Source organism: Dermacentor variabilis, chromosome 6 (assembly GCF_050947875.1).
Source record: "Dermacentor variabilis isolate Ectoservices chromosome 6, ASM5094787v1, whole genome shotgun sequence".
NCBI classification, from domain to species: domain Eukaryota; kingdom Metazoa; phylum Arthropoda; class Arachnida; order Ixodida; family Ixodidae; genus Dermacentor; species Dermacentor variabilis.
In genome coordinates, this window is record NC_134573.1 from 32,045,742 (window position 1) to 32,063,271 (window position 17,530).

A 17,530-nucleotide genomic window follows, 5' to 3' on the forward strand; every position below is an offset into this window, starting at 1 on the left:
TCCTTGTGATTGTAGCGAACGCCAGGGTGGCAGAACTTACGCAAATATTTAGCTATTTATCTTCCCAAATATTTCCCTTACGACCAACTTAGACACTTTCTAAGCGGTAGTTCGAATAGGCCCTAAGGAAATAGTTTTCGGTCTATGTTATCGTACTGTTACTTCTAGGCAGTGTTTCGTCAGTAAATTTAACCACGTAATTATGTTTCAAGTCACGCCGTTGTCCCTGTTCCATTACTCAGTGATATGAATGTATCTAACAGAAGGTGCTGCAGCGATCCTTCCAGCATTCAGTCATCTTTCTCTGTAGTTCAGTAGCCCTGCCCAGAATGAACAGCCCGTGTCAGGTGATATCAACGTCCTCATGGCCTCTTCAGTGATTCCAGGACTGTTCTTTGTCGATCAACTAACCGCTTCATAGCAATGTTTTAGACCTATGATCGCCTTTCTAAAAAAAGACGCAGCTTGTTAGGCAACCAGCTACCCACTTGAAGAATACACAAGACCGGATTGGTGTTCTGGTGTTTCGTAGTGTAAACACCAGCATGGTCTGGTGTTAGCTGGAGCGCCCACCAGAATGTCTTGGTTTGTTCTAATGTGCGCACCACAGTGGCTAGTTGCGCTCTTGTATGCACATCAGATTGGTGTGGTGTGCATACCACAGCGTAGTCGAGTGTCACAAGTTGCGCCCATCACTGTAGAGTGGTGCGGTCTGGCGTACATGCTTGTATGTTGTGATGTAAACTTAGTTTTTGCCCAACTGATTTCGTCTATAGTTTTTGCAGGTTCGTGAATGGTTAAGGTTGTCTAAATGGTAAATTGACTACTTTCAAGTTAGCGCAGCCATACCATCGAACTTTATTTCTTTTATTTATTTCAACATACTGTAGACCCGAACGGCCATGGCAGGAATGGGTAGTACATGATACAAATTTAGCGAAAAATAAGACAAGCAACAAAATCACACTATGAAAACAAGATGCAATGTAATTTCAGTCTTCAACATATGCAAGATCGAATAATTTAGCATGGTGACAAAGACCTAACATGACCGGGTAAAGCATTCCACATTTCTGTAGTGTGGACAAAAGCAGTATCGGAATATCTCGGTGTTCTGATGAGCAAACACATGCAGTGAGGATGATGTACTCTAGGCGTAAGCCCATCAATTGTGAAGCTACTAGGGAAAGGAAGTTGTGCAGAGATTATCATAGCATGGAAAAACTTAAATTTGGTGTTAGGAAGAGAGTGTGGCAAGCTGAAGATACCAAAGATGGGAACCATTACAGTGGAAACCACTGCACTAGAGCTGTGCCTTCAATTTATGACAGAAAACATAAGCGGAATTATGACATTGTATACATGAACACAAAAGTTGCAATGACCACGAAGTTACGTATGTGTTCAAAAATTTCAAAATTTAACACAAAGCTGCTTTAGAAAAGAATATATATATATATATATATATATATATATATATATATATACACACACACATATATATATATATATATATATATATATATATATATATATATATATATATATCGTGCGTTGAATTCGCAATTAAATTTATTGCTTAAAGTCCCGCCGTACCATTGCACCTTTACAACAGGAACGAAAACATCTATGGTCAATGTTTTCTCTGGCAATTGTAGAAAAATAGTGCTATTCATACTATGTTTCATTTTCCAAGTGTCCCGCTTTCCTGTGGTTGGCTAATATGAAGCTTTGGAAAACAAGTAGCTTCAAAATATATTAGTGTAATGACTAACGAATGCGTACAATGCTACACTCTTCGTGGGAAGGCACAGAACAAAGCGATTATGAGGAATGAAAGTTTGTGTTTCAATCTTTCAGAAAGTCGTTTTGCAGTGATTTTCTGAAAGCTGGTACTCAAATATAAAATTCATGCTTCATAATACTTGCTTTTTTCTTGAGATAGATTATATTAAACGTTATGTGAGAACCAGATAAGAATACTGCAAAGTGAAGGGGAGAAGAGACTGATATTTGCTAAACACAAACACTGTGCTGGCAGATGGCTTGGCAAATGTGTAATTCAGAAAAGCACAGATGTTCGCTCAGTATATCTGTCACTGTAGCAGTAGTAAACGAGAAGCAAAGGGGTAAACCGAGGGGCCCGATTTTTATTAGTCATGTCATAATAGGCCAACAAACACTGACACCAAGGACAACACAGGGAAAATTACTTTCGCCTAATAAATGAAATAAAGAAATGATCAAAAAATGGAAATTAAAGCGGATGAAAAACAACTTCCCGCATGTGGGAACCGAACCCACAATCTTCGTATTTCGCCTGCGATGCTCTACCAGTTAAGCTACGCGGCGTCGTTTCCCCATCCACTTTCTTGGTTATTTATGAGTGCTAGTAGAACCCTGGGAGTGTTAGCAAGCGCCACCACTCACAGACCTTGGCAGCGGACGTGAAAAGTCCTTTTTACCGCAGGCGTCACGAGAACGTGATCTTTTTGGGTGAATACAACTGGTCAATAAACCCACACATGCTACCTGAATGCATCAATGTTGCCGGATTCGCCACCCTCGTTAAATAAACGAAAAGAAAAGGGCTTAACCAAAGCGCACGATTTCTATTATTCAAATTATAAGAAGCCAAAAAACACTGACATGAAGGGCAGCATTGGGGAAATTACTTGCGCTTAATAAATGAAATAAAGAAACCAACACTTAAATGAAATTGAAGTGGTTGAAAAAACAACTTGACGCAGGTGGGAACCGAACCCAGGACCTTCGCATTTCGTGCGCGATGCTTTACCAATTAAGTTACGCGGCGCCGTTTCCCCATCTACCTTCTTGAGTATTTATGTGTCCTTGTAGAACACTGGGAGTGTTAGCCAGCGCCACTACTCACAAACCTTGGCGGCGGACGTGAAAAGTCCTTTTTACCGCAGGCGTCACGAGTACGTGATCTCTTTTTGGGTGAAGACAACTGGCCGATAAACCCACACATGCTACCTTAATGCATCAATGTTCCCGGATTCGCCCCCCTCGTTATGTAATAAACGAAACGAAAGGGGCTTAACCAAGGAGCCCGATTTTTATTATTCATATCATAAGAAGCCAACAAACACTGACACCTAGGGCAGCGTAGGGGAAATTACTTGTGCTTAATAAATGAAATAAAGAAACAATCAATTAAAGGAACTTAAAGTGGATGAAAAACAACTTGCCGCAGGTGGGAACCGAACCCACAATCTTCGCAATTCGCGTGCGATGCTCTACCAATTAAGCTACGCGGCGCCGTTTTCCCATCCACTTTCTTGGGTATTTATGAGTCCTAGTAGAACCCTGGGAGTATTAGCAAGCGCCACCACTCATAGACCTTGGCAGAGGACGTGGAACATCCTTTTTACCGCAGGCATCACGAGTACGTGATCTCTTTTTGGGTGAAGACAACTGGCCGATAAACCCACGCATGCTACCTTAATGCATCAATGTTGCCGGATTCGCCACCCTCGTTATGTAATAAACGAAACGAAAGGGGCTTAACCAAGGAGCCCGATTTTTATTATTCATATCATAAGAAGCCAACAAACACTGACACCTAGGGCAGCGTAGGGGAAATTACTTGTGCTTAATAAATGAAATAAAGAAACAATCAATTAAAGGAACTTAAAGTGGATGAAAAACAACATGCCGCAGGTGGGAACCGAACCCACAATCTTCGCAATTCGCGTGCGATGCTCTACCAATTAAGCTACGCGGCGCCGTTTTCCCATCCACTTTCTTGGGTATTTATGAGTCCTAGTAGAACCCTGGGAGTATTAGCAAGCGCCACCACTCATAGACCTTGGCAGAGGACGTGGAACATCCTTTTTACCGCAGGCATCACGAGTACGTGATCTCTTTTTGGGTGAGGACAACTGGCCGATAAACCCACACATGCTACCTTAATGCATCAATGTTGCCGGATTCGCCACCCTTGTTATGTAATAAACGAAACGAAAGGGGCTTAACCAAGGAGCCCGATTTTTATTATTCATATCATAAGAAGCCAACAAACACTGACACCTAGGGCAGCGTAGGGGAAATTACTTGTGCTTAATAAATGAAATAAAGAAACAATCAATTAAAGGAACTTAAAGTGGATGAAAAAACAACTTGACACAGGTGGGAACCGAACCTAGGAGCTTTGCATTTCGCGTTAGATGCTCTGCCAGTTAAGTTACGCGGCGCCGTTTCCCCATTCACTTTCTTGAGTATCTAGGTGTCCTACACTCTTAAAATTTTCACCCCCTATAGGTGTAATGCGGGTTTACTCATCTTTTTACCCTTGTATACACCCTTGAAACACCCTTGTTCAATAAGAAAACACCCTTGGAACAACCCAGTCTTTCTAATTTACACCCTAATTATAATGGAGTAAGTGAAAAACCTTACAGTATATGATAAATGAACATTGGCAGTTAACGCGTTTATATTGGCTATACATGAAACGCGCGCTACCTGCACTTGAATCAGGTAGCTGTAATTATTAGATCGAGTCATCTAGGCAGCTGCGCACCGACTCCGAACAGTGGTTAAAAATGAAGTTTCCCACGAATGTTGATATCAAACGGATGACACTAACGCGCCGACTTTGCATAGCCAGATATCTGCAAAAGGCTTCGCATGATCAATGACAAAATATTTACTATGCTATCACTGAAAACTTAAAGGTGTGCAACCAGTTAGACTGGGAATGGTTAGGAGTGAGGGCTAACGGTAAATAGCTCACCAACTTACGGTTGTAGCTGACATTGGCAAACTCAGCAACGCTGCACACTATTTGCAACAAACGTTTGAGGAGCTTAGCGCAGAAAGTGTAAAAATCTGATTGAAATTTACTATGCAGAAGAAAAAGGTAATGTTCCACAGCCTGGCGAGAGAATGAAATGTCATTGTCGGCAGTCAGCCTCTAGATCCGGCGCAGAAATACGTTTATTGGGCTTAATTACTTGCAGGGGCCTCTAATCAAGAAAATTACCAAAAATAAAAAAATTAGTTGGAGAGCTCGCGTCAGGCATTCCTAAATCATCACCATGGAGCTTACTGCTAATCATTGCTTTCTACAGTTACTAACGTATGGGACCGCGCAATGAGCGACGGAATGAAAAATATTAGGCATGACGATTATAGACTGAAAGACAGCGATGTGGATTAGAGAGCGAACAGGGATAGCTGATATTCTTCTTGACATTAAGAGGAAGAAGTCGTGCTGGGCAGACATTACATTTCGTAAGGGAGAGAACTGCTGGTCTATTGGAGTGGCAGAATGGGCGCTAAGGGAAGGGAAGCACAGTCGAGGACGGCAGAGAATAAGGTGGACGTGTTGGAATTAGGAAACTTGAAGACATGTCGAACCAGTTAGCACAAGACAGGGGTATTGGAGATCGCTGGAGAAGCTTTCGTCCTGCGATGGACGTCAAAAAAGCTGCTGCTGATGATTATGATGTGGCAACATCTATGCCAGCTTCGCGGCATGTCATTCATGTTATGTCATGCATGAGTGTCATGCACGTTCTGATAGCTCGATTTGCGTCGATTGCGGGGGGGGGGGGAGGGGCGCGAGTAGCGGCGTAGCCAAGGGGGGCACGCCGGGCACTTGTAAGGCTCACTAAAGGTAAATTTTTTGCTACTATGGCAATGGCCCCGCTCTTCCCCCTCCACGGTCAATCGGGACCTACCCCCCCTCACACGAAAAATTTGCTGGCTACGCCACTGTGGGGAGGGGGGTGTAAGATTGCTCTAGACCCCTCCCTCTAACTTGTCAACGGAAACGTGGAAGGGCAGGGGAGCTGCCGCTAGGCCGCAAACCTTAGGGAGCCCAAGTACCGGCTGCATTTCCTCTAGGACGTGAATACTTCTCTAATGTCATTACACAGTAGTATTCATGACGTTTCGAGGGCATGCGACAATAAAAAAAAAACACATACAGCCATGAGCAAGTCTTAGCTTGAGCAGATCTTTGGGAGCTGGGTAAGACTCTCATAAAAAGAAAAGCTTCGCACCCCTCTTACATGCATTGTCAACTCTGGGTAACCGCCGACTGCACATTTCCGGTAAAAAAAAATCACGCAGGAACTCCTCTCGGATTTGTCTGAGTATGCATAAGCATTGTGACTCTTCGTCATCTACACGCAGTCCATGTCTTTATCAATGTTATCAGACTTGATCCGGCGAGTATAAGCGACAGCGCTGCAGCGACACGAGCTGCTGTGGTCGGCGGCGCCAAGTAAATGGCGCAAGCAAAGTACTGCAGGTGGCGGGGCAAGGTGCGCTAGTGACGTTCCGTTCATTTTGAGCCATTATCGCTCTATCCCTTCTCATCCGCGTCGAACCATTACCAACCGTTCTCCGGCGGCGGCTGCTTGTGACACGGCCGCGCGAACCGTATCTTGAAAGCGAACTGCAATGTGGACAGAGTGTGCCCACTGCTGAAGACTTCACGCGCTGTCTTCTCACCGTTTACTTAGCTTTGAAAACAGACGCGCGTACACCTATCTTGAAAGTGATCTGCGAAAAGCGCATAATGCGGCATGAGCTGAGAGCTTCGTGAGCGCTATGTTCTCGCCGCTTCGGTCGCGTTAAAGCGAGAGCTAGCACGAAGGTGAATTCACTCGCTGCTGCGGGTTCTATTTTGAAAGATATCGTGGGCTATGGACTGACGGACGGATGGTTTTTCTTGTTGGGTTAGAAATGCTTACGTTATAAAAAAATCGCAGGGTTCGCGAATTTCGCGATAACAACCTACTCCCCCGCCCGCCGCTGTGCGATGCCGCCTTGATCGCCCCCTCCCCACCCCCTGGAAAAGGGGCACTACGCCTCTATCTCAGTTGAAGAAACGATGATGAAACGTTAACAACGACAAGAACGGCACTTCCTTACGCGTTGTTTTATGGCCTCCGAGATTTCCGCGCGAAGCTGGCGCGCGCGAACCTGGGAGGCCATAATTGGCCGCCTAATAGCATAAGAAGACAAAAAGATAATGCCAAAAGACACAGTAAAAAAATTACCGACGATTACGTTACTTCCTAATGCGAAATTTGAGCTCAGCAAATGAGCTGTTTCACCTTTTGGATAGATTGAGGCAAAGAAATCGAGCAACACATGTATGCGCTATCACATAATTTTTTTTTATTTTTCACACGTATTCCTTTAACAAAGACTCCACTAACAGTTCTTGACAGTCATGAAGGAAGCTTTGTGGTCGGAGAAATAGACTGATATATGTTCGACTTGGTACACCAATGCTTGATTCTCAAAGACGAGATCTATACAAGTGCCTCGCGAGGTTGTCACAGCCGTGGGGGAAGCAGAGGCTAAGCGCCGCCGCCGAGAAGACCCTGCCGTTCGCGCCGCCGAAGCGGAGGCTCATCGCCGCCGTCGAGAGCAACCAGCAGTAAGCGAGGCTGAAGCAGAAGCTCATCGCCGCCGCCAAGAAGACCCTGCAGTTCGCGCCGCCGAAGCGGAGGCTCATCGCCGCCGTCGAGAGCAACCAGCAGTAAGCGGAAGCGGAGGGGGGCGGCGTGTACACCCAGCGGCAAACGATGGGGGCAGAAGCGCGCGCAGCAAGCGGACAACACGATAAAGGGAGGAGGGAAGAGATAGCAGCGACTGACTGATGCCGCTGACGGCGATAGTGAGTCAACCCCAGCTATCCGCCACACAAGAACAGGGGGGGGGGACCCTTTCCTCCTCTTTCTGCATGGCGGCGACGGTGTTCTATGCAGTCACGTTATCTTGACTCTCTAGCGGCGTCAGCGGCATCCTGCGGTATCAGTCGGTCGCTGCTAGCGCTGGGGGGATGAAAGGGGGGCGGAGCTGGTTACGAGGCCGACGACGACGCCGACGACGACGCGAAACCCAGGAACGGACGCCAAAGAGCTGCGCTCTAAAATACAAACAAAGAACCGATCTTAGCTATACTGTTCGGGGAAAAGAAATAAAAAATTAGACAGTCTCATCACACGCCACTAAAGCCACCACTGCCGGCATAACGCGAAACCAACAGTTGGCAACATTCATTCGCTTCGTCCGCTTCCTCTCCGCAACGAGACCCGCCATCCTTTTGCGCCTGCCGTAATTAGTGTTGCCAGGTTTGGCTATATATAGCCAAATTGGGCTACAGAAAAGAATGGTTGGCTTCGACTTGAGTCAGTTGGCTACGTGGCTATATTTGGGCTACTGAAAATCTGTGACTTGGCTTTGTTTGGGCTATAACTGGCGCCTTAATCCACTCTCCAGTGGTGACTCTCATCGAGTAGAAAGAAATCTCGAAGGCTATGTTTTAACTGGCTGAGGCGGCAGTGCGGCTGTGCGTGTGTACGCGAAATGACCCCGCCCCCACCTCCCACGGTATGCATCGTTCTCTGAGCCGATGGTTTTTATCCTTGACGCACTTAAATTTACGTCGCGCTTCACCATGCTAACATTTACGCCAGCAACGTCGTCAGATCTTCGTCTTATCCCGACACGCGATTACAGGGCATCGGGATGAGCCTGGGAGGGGAGGGTGTTTCACAATACACCGTATACTAACATGGCTATGCTCAGAAAAGGAGAGCAATGGGCTCGGGCGATCATGGCGCCAGCATGAAAGAAGGGAAACACAGGTAGATGACACGCTCCAGTGTGTCCATCGCGAAGGCGATGCACACACTGGAGTATCGCGCTGGGCACAGCTGTGGACCTACTCCGCGTTTATCACGGTAAGCTTAATTGCCATTTTTTTCTTTGCGTGCGAGAACTTTAACGCGATAGCGTTATACGGGCCCTGTGTCACAGAAAATCCAGCGCCGGCGCCGTTTTATGTGTGAGAAAAATGATCACGAACCCCGCAGGCTCTTCGGCTGGTGCATATGCGTGAATGAAGTATAATTGAATTTCTCATAGTAAAACGCGTCCGAAAATTCGTAATGTACAACTTGCACTCAACCTGCAGACATATAGTAGGGTCGAATTGTAATTTGAATTTATGAGAAAACATACGTTTGTTACGCGGAACCTCGAACACAAACCCCTTTTCCAGCTGCCGTTCGACGTATTATTAGGAAGGTGATGGTTTGGACTAGGTGGTTTTCCATGAGACTTTGTGGTGCAGTGCTAAGCGGGACAGGGGACACAAGAAAAAACGAGAACAAGCGGTTACTGCCAAGTAGGAGCGGCGCACCCCGCTCGGTCCCTTGCGACACCACCCAGATGACACTCGCCTCCGCGGCAACGGCGGCGCCTGCCGTGGGGGTGGGAGGGATAAAAAAAAGAGCAACCAGAAAGTTCGCCTTCGTGCATATCGTCCGCCTCCAGCGTTTGCAAGTAAACATTATGGTTTACATGAGCTGCAGCTGCCGGGAAGCGTGGGAAGGAGTCAGGGGTCTTGGAATGCTATCGCATTCCACTCTTAAAGGTGAAGATTAAAGGGACTGAGAACCAATTTTCAAGGTACCTATTTTTTAATGCAATGGAAAGCTTACCAATCAGAGTGCCTAGTCAAGAAGCAGTAACGCCGGAAACGGCATAGAGCATTTTTTATCAGAATTTTTTATCTGCAGTGAGGATGTAGTCGTGTTCACTGAAAGCTTGCTGAAAGCGGTGATAGGTGAGCGCCGCGTAGCTATTATACGCCGGCATTAGTGGGAGGCAGATGACAAGTGCGGCCGTAACTGTGACAAAGTATTTTGTCTAGCAATTCGACGTTCCTGCGATTCATGCTTTCCGAAGTGTTAATTATTTCGGCGCTAATAGCTACGTGTTTTCATTTTTTCCTCTCTAACTTCCTTGGTATTTAACTCTTTCCATACCATGTAGAAAATAGGTGTATTTTGTAGGTTACGCCAGATTTTTTTCTGAAGGAAATGCTGCACTAAATATTTTACGTAATACAAGAACAAAAAGCAGAATGAATGCACTTTTCAAGCATAAAAGTTTTATTAACGAGAGAGAGAGAGAGCGAGTAAAACATCTTTATTAATAATATTTGGATGGCGAGAGCAATGTGGGAGGAACCCTCAGTCCAGGGTGCCTAAGATGATTCCGGCGATGTTTCGAGCCCGTTGTATCACAGCTCGGAGGACCTCGGGAGGTCCGTCGCGGAGGGCATTGTCCCGCAGCTCTTTGTTGCTTAGGGGGTAAAGGAGAGTTGGCAAGGGAGAAAGGAGGTTTGCAGTGCACTCAATCGTGACGTGGATGATGGTGGGCGAGCTGCCACAGCCAGGGCAACGATCTGCATAGCAGTGTGGGTAGAATTTATTGAGAGACACAAGATTTGGATAAGTTGCGGTTTGTAACTGGCGTAATGCCACTGCTTCCTCCCGCGAGAAGGACGGCGGTGGTGTGGCGTGGGTGCGACGCATGCGTGTATAATGATGCAGTATGTCTTTGTAACGGAGCAAGGGATCCCCCCACTCTGAACTAGTCGCCTCACCACGCCGAGTCACCCGGAGAGAAATTTCTCGGGCAACCGCGTGTGCGCATTCGTTACCCGGCAGCGAGGTATGACCAGGGGTCCAGAGTAAGTGGATGCGGGGAGGTGTGGTTGGTGTATTTTGCGGTGTCTGTTCGAGAATTTGGTGCGCCGCTCTCGGAATGCCATGTCCCGATGGAACGCCCGGCATGCCTGTTGCGAGTCCGTCAATACATACACTTCCTCAGGAACACGGATGGCGTATCGAATTGCAAAAGCAACACCGAGAATTTTTCCGTAAGCGGCATTTGTTGCGCGCATTGCAGCAGAGTTTCTCAGGGATTCGGTGGCATCCCAAACTACCGAGGTATAGCCCTCTTGAGTGCGTGATGTGTCCGTGTATAAAGTATGTGTTTCCAGGATGTTTGGAAGCATGCGGCCAATGTATCGTACACGGGCTTTGCACCGCCCTTTGTCATGCTCCGGGTGCATATTACGTGGCAATGGATGAATTGCTTGACGTATCGCTGACGACAAGATCGTTGGACGGGTTTCAGACTCAAGGGGTGGGACAGAGTATCCTAGCCGTGTGAGAAGATGGCGGCCAGTAGGAGTGAGTAGGAGGCGCTGGCGATGGCTGACCCAATGTGCCTCTAGCAGCTCGCCTAGTGTGTGATGTGTCCCTTAGTTAAGGAGACGGCGTGTGGAAGTATAATTCGGGAGGCCATGGGCCAGCTTCGTCGCTTTGCGAATCATTGCGTCTATGCGAAGTTGTTGCGCTTGGGTCAACCGTTGAAATGGGAGATGGTATGTAAGGCGGCTGATGACGCATGCCTCCGCAAAGCGCAGCAGGTCCTCTTCTCGAAGGCCCGAGCGCCTGTTCGAGACCCTCCGAATCATGGCCAGAATTTCCTCAGTCTGTCTAGATAGAAGGGAAACAGTGTAGTTTGACCTGCCATCCGCTTGGACGTGTAGGCCGAGGATACGAGCGCAATTAACGTGTGGTATCGGTGTGGCATCCACGTGCACAGTGATAGGGGGAGTAGAGGAACGGCTCCGGGGGCGAATGATTATGAGCTCTGACTTTGCCGGAGCACATCTTAAGCCGCATTTTCTCGCGTACTCGGAAACTTTATCGACTGCTTGCTGCAGTCGGTCCTGGATGGCTCCGTCAGAACCCCGTGTCGACCAGATAGTAATGTCGTCCGCATAGCTAGCGTGAGCGACATCAGGGATCTGGTCGAGTAGCCGGGGGAGCCCTGCGAGCGCGATATTGAATAGAGTAGGAGAAAGAACTGAGCCCTGGGGTGTCCCACGTCCTACAAGGCGAATCGTACCGGATCGATGCGGTCGATTCCTACGGTGGCTGTGCGATCTCGAAGAAATGCGCGGATATAGTTCTACATACGAATTCCACAGTGTGAATGTGCAACATTGCGAAGGATGAGGTCATGTTCAACATTATCGAATGCCCCTTTTAGGACTAAGGCGATGAGTGCTCTCGTTTGGGCGGACGACGGAGGTCCTATGACTTCCTCCCGCAGTTGTAAAAGCACATCATTGGCAGACAGATGAGCCCGATATCTGAATTGAAGTTAGAAAAGAATGATTTTTCTTCGAGGAAGGGCTGCAGACGCCGCAAGAGTACATGCTCCATGAGCTTACCAATGCAGGATGTTAGGGAGATGGGTCCTAAGTTTTCAACCTTAACAGGCCTGCCCAGTTTGGGGATCAGTGTGATGTCGGCGTGTAACCATGCTTGGGGAAGCATGCCCTTGCGCCAGCAATCATTGAAGATATGGGTGAGGTGGTTAATATCCGCGTCACTGAGGTTACGAAGGGTGGAGAATCGGATGTGGTCGGCTGCCGGTGCCGTGTTGCGGCGTAGGTCTTGTAGGACCACCCGCACCTCGTCAGATGTGATGTCTGCATCGAGGAATTCGTTCGCCTCGCCTACATAAGGATAGTCAGGGTACTGCGGCGGCGGGCCTGTGGGTATGAAATGCTTCTCTAGCTCACTGAGGAGTGTCGAGACATCGTCCCTGTACTCGTGCATTAGGATGTGCAGCTGTTGAAATGTTTTCCCCTTTGTTGTGGTGGGATCTGTGAGTGAGTCAAGAATCGACCACGTTATTGCTGTGCTCAATGTGCCTGAGAGGCGATCGCAAAATCCTCGCCACTTATTCCTCGTAAGGATCTCTGCATACTCCTGAGATTCCCGTGTAATTCGATCTATACGTTTCCTAAGTTTTCGGTTGAGGCGTTGTCGTTTCCATCGTCGTGTCAACCTTCTGCGGGCGTTCCAAAGATGAAGTAAATGCGGGACTATGTCTGGTGTCTCGGTTGTGGTGCGCAGTGTGCTCGTGGTGGCCTCTAGATCTTGTGCCAGAGAGTCAAGCCAGCGTTCGTACCCTTGGCGCTCAGGTTGGTCCTGGCGACGTTCCCTGAATTTCGCCCAATCCGTTATACGCACATTTCGCTCGGGCCTGCGCGCACCCCGTAATGACAAGGTGGTCGCCACAATGTAGTGGTCACTACCAAGGTGCTCTTCTAATGGCCCGTGCGCCACGACTGGGCCAGTATTGCGCACGAAGGTAAGGTCAGGACAGGTGTCACGAGATACGCTGTTGCCTATACGAGTGGGGTGCTCTGGGTCGGTAAGCAGTGTGTATCTCATGTTACAGATGGCATTCCATAAGCGGGTTCCTTTAGCCTACGATTTTACGTAACCCCATGCAGTATGCGTAGCATAAAACACACAAACCCGTCCAAACCTACCAAATTCTGTGATTAGGTGCAGAAAACAGTGCGTTCGCGAACGGGGGGAACTGTATGCATTGAGTATAAACAAACTCTCGCTGCGTTTACCTTGCGTAATTATTTCCAGTATACGGTGAGGAATGTTAATGTTAGTGGTATGCATGCGACATGTAACATGTTTCGAAACTAAGGCTCCCACAAGAGGAGAGACACCCGAGAACGTACTGTAGCCGGATAAAGAAGGGGTGCAATTGACTTCCTGTAAGAGAATGACATCTGGAGGGTTCGTGGATATGGCGATATACTGCTGTAGGGAACCTGGTTTTCGGCGGAATCCCCTACAATTCCACTGCCACACCACTAGTTGCTCCGCTTTACGCGGCGCCATCATCATCGCGAGAGGGAGCAGGTGGTCGTGCAAAAGGATGCGGGCGCCGGGTGCCCACATTTGAAGGTTGCGACCGAGAGCCTGGGTCGGAAAGCGCGCTTTCGTTGTTACCGCTAAGCTCAGGAACTGGCATGTGTGCGAAAGTACACTCTATACATGATTTGACTTGCTCCGTAATCACTATTTGAAGGGCCTCCATTCGGCGTTCTATCCTGTCCAGAGCCGCCTGCATGCTAGTGCTCATGTCTGCCACCAGCGCGTCCATTTGTTTTTGCAGGCGCTCACAGCTCGCCTCCATGTCACGACGTAGGCGGGCTATTTCTATTAGAGGATCGGGATTTGATAACGAATTGGTAATAGGGAAAGGGGTAGGGAGAGATTTACGGGGCGGAGCGGGCTGTGGGGGACCTTCCGCCCGACCTACCTCCCGAGGCGCTTCCATTGCTGTTTTCTTCTCCGGGGTCCGCTGCACCCCTGAAGGGACCAGGGTCACCTTGGCTGGGGCGTTGGTCTGCAGGGCCTTCCTGTAGGGTTGTTGGGAAGGTGAGGAAGGAGGGCGCTTCTCTGGGAGGCGCACCGATGCCTCGCGGGATCGGGACCGAGACGTCGAGCGGGTCCGGAACTTGCGACGGTATCTCGAACGGGTCTTCGACCGGTCTTGTCTGGTCTCCTTCGTTGGGGCGCGCGACGTTCGGGTCTCCGTCGTATCTGTGGTAGTGGTCGAGTCGCTGGAGGGTTGGCGTTCACGCTGCTCTTTCTTGAGAGCTTTCCGCACCCAAGCTTTGTTCAGTCTCTGCCTAGCACGCCGCGGGCAGCTTGGATCCGTTTTAGGGTGCGTCCCGTCACAGGATCTGCAGTGTGGCGTGCACGGATGTGACGGGGTGGGGTTGTCAGTCCCGCACGTCGCGCAAATGACCACGTGCGCCGTAGGATAGTAATCAGCCCAATGACCGAGCTTGTGACATATCTTGCAGACCAGTTGGCGGGGTCGATGGGGGTAGCAGCGGAGTTCTGCAGCATAGAAACGCCCGTAGCGAGGTACTTTATTTTCTCCAATTGTTACCAACACAACATTGGTTTGACCCATCATTCCTGCTTGAAGTATTTGAGTTCCAGGAGCCAAAACCTCTTCCACTAGCTTGGAAGAATTCGTACCGGGCAAAAGACCAGCAGCAATTCCCTTGCATGAGTTGTCTGGGGCCGCAAAATATGTTGTGATGGGATAGACCCGCTGACCAAGGTTCAGCTCCCTCACCTTGTACAATGCGTCAGCTACGTGTTACTGGGGTGTGCTGATGATTGCTAAGTTCTGCTGACGTCGCAGTCGGAATATGATGTCCTGACGATCGTCGGTGGTCAAGCCGGCTGCACTCAATAGAGCACTGGCGAGTTCTGGGCGCGTCCACTTATCGAGGCAATGTCCTCCGTGAGGCCGCAGAATTATGTTTTCGTCGTGCAAAGGAAGTGGAGGCAGGCTCTGATTCCGACTGCGCTTGCGTACGGTAGGCTGGCAGGCATCTGGAATGCCCAAGATGTTCTCGGAGGGTTGCGTCTTAGCGTGCGTTTGACGAATGCGTCGAGATGTACGTCATAAAAAAGACAATTTGCCAGAATCAAGACTGTGGAATAAAATTGAACAAAGTTTGTAAAGACGCGCTTGTGTTTACTAAGAAAACTATTTAACAAGAATATGAGATATGCAAAATGTATTCCGTCTAATGGGCACTATCTCCGAAAAAAATCAAAATTTTTCATTGAACAGGTGGGTATCGCACTACAAATATTTAACTGTAAGCACTACAGCAAGGCGAACCGGGCTGTTTTTTATCGTCGTCACTATCAGAGAGTCAAAGTCCGACGAAGAGGCAGCATCCTGAGACTCGCTGCTGCTCGGTCCATCGATAAAATCAGCAGTAGACCTACGAAAATCGCGACATCTGCGATCTTTGGAAGCGCACGCACCGTTCCCGGAGACGGCCATCTTTGCTTTCTACTTTGACGATCGCGGAACTTCGGAGCGCATTAAAAAATTACCGCCTGGCATGAAAAAATCTAACTGCTTAGAAAACAAAATTGTGGTTCTCCTCGTTCGCGTCCAAGGGCGCGGTGTGTCCGTGAGCGTTGCGGAAGGTCTCGAAAGCGGCGTTTCAAACTTTCGTTAGCGGGATAACTATGTCCAATGGGCGCGGTACGGAAAGAGTTAAACAGTCAAGGCGAAACCAATCGGATTGAAAACGAAACGATGGTTTCACACGTGACACGCAGTTCAGCATGTTGCCGTAGCCATGCGTGCGCGTTTGATTTCCGAAGCATAGCATAAAACGCAAGTGTCTAAAATTATAGCAACTGCAATTTTAAGCAATAATTATGTTGCACTTAATAACAGCCTACTTACGATAATCTCATAGACTACATCCGGGGTACCAATATTTATTTGCCAGGCCTCGCCACTTACTGGCCTTTGATATTTTCTTTGCCGACCAATTTAAAGTTATAATCCCTACTTCAATTGCGAGCAGCGTGCCTGGTTCTATCACTAGAAATCATGATAATTTCATTTCCATCGACGTCTTACAACACATTCTGGCTACTTGTCAGTCGCTTTAAGTGTCCCCGAAGTTTTTTGTTCGTGCTTACATTCGATATTCATTTCGAGAGGTTCTCCCTCAGCAGCGATTCGTTGGAACTTGAGTTTCCGGGGCCAACAAAAAAAATGTTCTGTGTGCAAGCGTGATGTCGCTGTTGTGGATGTCAAGGGTCGACCATCAGTAGTACACTCTACAATCTTAAACAAATGCACATCCTTTGGGGTGTATGATTGCCACACAACAATTATCTTCATCTGTCTTGCTTGCGTTTTCTTGTTTGAAAACGCTGCGCTCGCTGCTTTCCTGTCGAGAATGCTCTGTCATGCTGATAACGGGCATGCCGTGCCTGTCTTGCACTCTAAAGAAACTTTGCACCCTTTGGGGTGTATATTTGCCACACAACAATAATCGTCGTCTGCCTTGACGCGTTTCCTTTCTTTAACACTGCGAGCCCGGTACTTTCCAGTACCGAACGGCATGCGCGTTATCAGCATGACATAGCATTTCTGACAGGAAAGTAGCGGGTGCAGCATTTTCAAGAAAGGAAACGCATCAAGGCAGACGACGATTATTGTTGTGTGACAGACATACACTCCAAAGGGTGCAAACTTTTCTTAGAGTGTGGAAGTACCGGGCTCGCCGAGTTAAAGAAAGGAAATGCGGACAAGGCAGATGACGGTTAGCGTAGTGTGGCAAAAGGGTGTAATTTTGTTTAAAAGTGTACCATCACAGCGTCACGAAGTTTTTCTTACGACGGCTGGCGCAAAAAGGGATTACCGCCGTCGAATGTGAGAATGTATACATAAATTAAAATGGCTACATATATATATATATATATATATATATATATATATATATATATATATATATATATATATATATATATATATATATATATATATATATATATTGGCTACAAATTTGTTTTCCTCTTTCTTGTGCTTGGTTACATTTGGGCTACAGTTTCTTTAGCTTTGGGCTACGCCGCCTTGTCCGACCTGGCAACACTGCTGCCGTTTTGTCATAGTTTTGTTTTTCTGCAAGTCCGCGCACGCAGCTCATCGGCAGATGCACGGATGCACGGCATCACATTGCGACCTGCGGCATTTTCTCGTGTTCGCGCAATCGGTGTGAGACATGTCGCATGTGAAATATTTGATAGAAGTGCCTCACGTCCAAGTCAAGCCGCCGTACGGGTGTATGGCGGAGCGCCCCGTTGTCCGAAGCGTCGACGATTTTCCGGCATGCGGATTTCAGGTACGTGGAAATGCGTTTCGAGCTTCCTATTGAGCTCCGGAGCAAGGCGTGCAATATTGCATGTGAAAGATGCAGTGCCCGTCATCATGGTGTGAATTTCGAGCGGCAAACGAG